Source organism: Prionailurus viverrinus, chromosome A3 (genome assembly GCF_022837055.1).
Source record: "Prionailurus viverrinus isolate Anna chromosome A3, UM_Priviv_1.0, whole genome shotgun sequence".
NCBI lineage: Eukaryota > Metazoa > Chordata > Mammalia > Carnivora > Felidae > Prionailurus > Prionailurus viverrinus.
In genome coordinates this window covers 27,563,292-27,567,201 of record NC_062563.1, presented here as the reverse complement: position 1 = coordinate 27,567,201, position 3,910 = coordinate 27,563,292, and the positions used below count along the sequence as shown (strand labels likewise).

Sequence of the window (3,910 nt, the reverse complement as noted above, 5' to 3'; positions counted from 1 at the left end):
GGACAGAGAGAGACAGAGCATGAACGGGGGAGGGTCAGAGAGAGAGGGAGACACAGAATCGGAAACAGGCTCCAGGGTCTGAGCCATCAGCCCAGAGCCCGATGCGGGGCTCGAACTCACGGACCGCGAGATCGTGACCTGGCTGAAGTCGGACGCTTAACCGACTGCGCCACCCAGGCACCCCATGTGAATTTTTAAAACATTCAAAACATTTAAAACATTTTAAAACAATGTTAACAAGAATTGCTAAAATAAAAATCCCAACAGCACCAATTGCTGGCGAGGATGTGGAAAAAATTGTATCTCTTGAATTGCTGGTGGGAATGCAAAATGGCCCAGTTACTCTGGAAAATGGTTTGTCAGTTTCTTTTAAAGTTAAACATCAGCTTCCCATTGGACCTAGCAGTCCTACACGTGGGTATTTGCCCTAGTGAAATGAAAACCTAGGACCACCCAAAAACCTATAAACAAATGTTTATAGCAACTTTATTTGTGACAGCCCTAAACTGGAAAAACCCAAATGATCTCAATGAGCGAAAGGAGAAAAAAAAATCTGTACTAGATCTCTAGAATATAATACTATTCGGCAGGAAAGAGGAATGAGTCATTGATGCACATGGAAAATTGGATAGACCTGAAAGACAAGCTGAGTGAGAGAAGCCAGTCACAGAACATTTCATTCAGCGGGTATCCTAGGAAACAGCAAAACCACAGTGATGGAAAATAGATCAATGGTTGCCGGGGGTTGTGGTGGGGTAAGAGTTTGAAAAGAAAGAGGTATTTTTTAGGTGATGAAGCTATTATTGTATGTTCTGTTTGTGGCGGTGGTTACACGAATCTAAACGTGTCAAAATTCAACACCGGGGAATAAGGCGGGGACTTGGTGTGGTGCTATGGTATCTTTCGTCTTGGGTGTCTGTTGTGGCTTTTGCACAGCTTCCAACCGCACTATGTTGGGACAGAGCATCTGAAGGTTCACAGCCTCTGTGGTCTGTAGGAGCCACTCTGAGGGGGGTCCAGGGGAGAATTTGCCATTTTCAGTGGAAAACAAGTGGTGGTTACTAAATATGATGACTGTATACTTTGGATCTGGATTCACTGCACCTTTGTTTATAGTAAGACACCGACTGCTCGAGAAATAAGAATGTTTTAAGTAATCCATTAAGCAGATGTGAAAAGGAACATTTTAAGAGGTGTGATCTCTTTTCAAACACTTGAATTCAACATACCCGGTATGTTTTTTTTTTTTTTAATTTTTTTTTAACTTTTATTTATTTTTGAGACAGAGAGAGACAGAGCATGAACGGGGGAGGGGCAGAGAGAGAGGGAGACACAGAATCGGAAGCAGGCTCCAGGCTCTGGGCCATCAGCCCAGAGCCCGACGCGGGGCTCGAACTCACGGACCGTGAGATCGTGACCTGAGCTGAAGTCGGACGCTTAACCGACTGAGCCACCCAGGCGCCCCTACCCGGTATGTTTGTTAATGAACTTGAGGCATGAAAAACAACCATGTCAAAATTCAAAGAACTGTATGCCAAAAGAACAAAAAGCCAAATTTACTCAATGAGATTGAGCAAATTATACAAAATAATTGTGTCATTCTATACTTATGGGTCCTTAGCTTCCTTGTGGCAATTTAATATGTCCAAGAGCTCTTTTCACATCTAAAAATGTGGATCCTCGGGATTCTTTCTAATTTTACATCACTCTACGCATATGGATGTACAGTGGTTTAGCTCAAAACAGTACCCTTTTGATGAACTTGTATCTTATTTTTCCCATTTCTCCTTTTACAAACAAAACGGGAATGATTATTTCCCATCACATTTTTTTAAAAGATTTTAAAGTAACCTTTACCCCCCCCCCCAACATGGGACTCGAACTCACAACCCCAAGACCAAGAGTCGCATGCTCTACTGACTGAGCAGCCAGGCGCCCCTCCCAGCACTTGAAATAGTTCTTCTATTTGTGGTCATGCTGCCAGTTCTACACACGGTTTAATTTGATTTCTTTTGCTTTTAATTTTTAGGGATTGCTTTAAAAATTGTGATATTCTTATATTAGGTCAAATATTTAAATGATTCCAAAGTCAGATCTTCCAAATAGGGTATATTCAGAGAAGTCTAGCTTTTTTTTTTTTTTTAAATCTGTCTTCTCTGATTCATTTCTTCCTGCTCCTCTAAATAGATGTGCACTTAAATTTTTTCTTTCCTTTTAAAAATAAATGTATCTAATGCTTTTGTTTTCATCTCCCTTCCCTTCCATCACTCTCTCCTCAATATGGAGAATTCCAGGTTACTGACGGTCATTGAAGCCAGGAACAAGGGAGCAGCAAAAGCCAGAGGCAAGAACTTCATGCCTGAAGGATAGGGACATGTTTGGGGACAGTGCAGTGGGGTGGATGGACAGAACTACCTATGTCACTTGCCTGGAGCTCTAATGTTTATACGACTTCAAATGAGATCAAAAGTTGAGCAGTGAGCAAGTAATAAAGTAAAATAAAGCAGAAATCTCCGCCATTAGGGCCAAAGGATTTGGTCAGACTGTCTCATTGGCTACTGCATACATTTGCGGAGTTCTCACAGAATATCTGGAAGACTAGCATCCAGTCTTTGAAAATACACTTTCTAGCTACTGTTGGTAAGGGTGAGGCAACACAGGGACAACTGAGTACTGTTCCTGTGAGTTTAAATCAATGCAGTATATTTTGGAGAGCAATTTGCAATATATATTCAATGTCTAAAACAAAGTTAAACAGAACGAAACTATGCTACTCTTTGACCCAGAATTAACACGCATAGAATAAATGGATAAGTTCACAAAGATGTCTAAGTACTATATTTCCTTCTTAGCATTGCTCGTAATGAGGATGTGAAAATGTAAATGTCCATCAATAGAGAATTTGCTGATTTATGGCACATAACACATTAGAATTCCATGCAGCTTTAAACAGTGTTAATCGAGGACAAGATTAAAAGCTGGTGTGATCTCTTTGAAAAATGAGTGAAAATTAAGTGAGAAAGGAAAGTTATGGGATAGTATGAGCTAGTCTTTGTTATATGTATTTATACATATGCATATATATGCATAAAATATAATCTGGAAGGATATGTACCCCCAATTTTAAGGGTCTTTATCTTTGGGAAGGAGTATTTGTGATTTTATTTTTCATAATTTTATGTTTCTCTATATTTATGACTGTTTCTACTATTGTTGTTTGTTTCTCTTGCTTTTTACACTCCACATGTAAGTGAAATCATATGGTATTTGTCTTTCTCTGTCTGACTTATTTCACTTAGTATTATACCCTCTAAGTCCATCCACGTTGTTGCAAATGGCAAGATTTCATTCTTTTTTTATGGCTGAGTAATATTCCATTGTGTGTGTGTGTGTGTGTGTATCTCTATCTCTATCTATCTCTATCTCTAATCTATCACATCTCCTTTATCCATTCATCTGTTGATGAACACAGGTTGCTTCCATATTTTGGCTATTGTAAATATTGCTATAGTAAACATAGGGGTACATATGTCTTTTTGAACTAGTGTTTGTGTTTTCTTTGGGTAAATACCCAGAGGTGGAATTGCTGGAATGTATGTATTTCTATTTTTAGTTTTTTTGAGGAACCTCCATACTGTTTTCCAGAGTGGGTTTTTTGAAAAATTTTGAGATGAATATACTTATACAGCAATATTTGCTTTCTTTCCTGATTAACACAAAAGATTGATTGGATTCAAATCAGGTTCACTGGAATCCAAGATCTTTCCTGTGTTAAGCTTTAGTAACAATTTCAAGGATACAGGTAATTATGAAGCACAGGGAAAACATGCAAAAGTCTCAGGTGTTCATGTCACTTCCCAGCTCCAATGTGCCTCATTAGAATGAGCTGCGGATTGGGTTTAATGCAGGA

At 39.1% G+C, this 3,910-nt stretch overlaps 1 pseudogene; it reads left to right on the top strand.

Annotated features, from left to right (window-relative positions):
* The first annotated feature begins 950 nt into the window (after positions 1 to 950).
* On the top strand, positions 951 to 1,142 carry LOC125162260 (cytochrome c oxidase subunit 7C, mitochondrial-like; annotated as a pseudogene).
* The last annotated feature ends 2,768 nt before the right edge of the window (positions 1,143 to 3,910 follow it).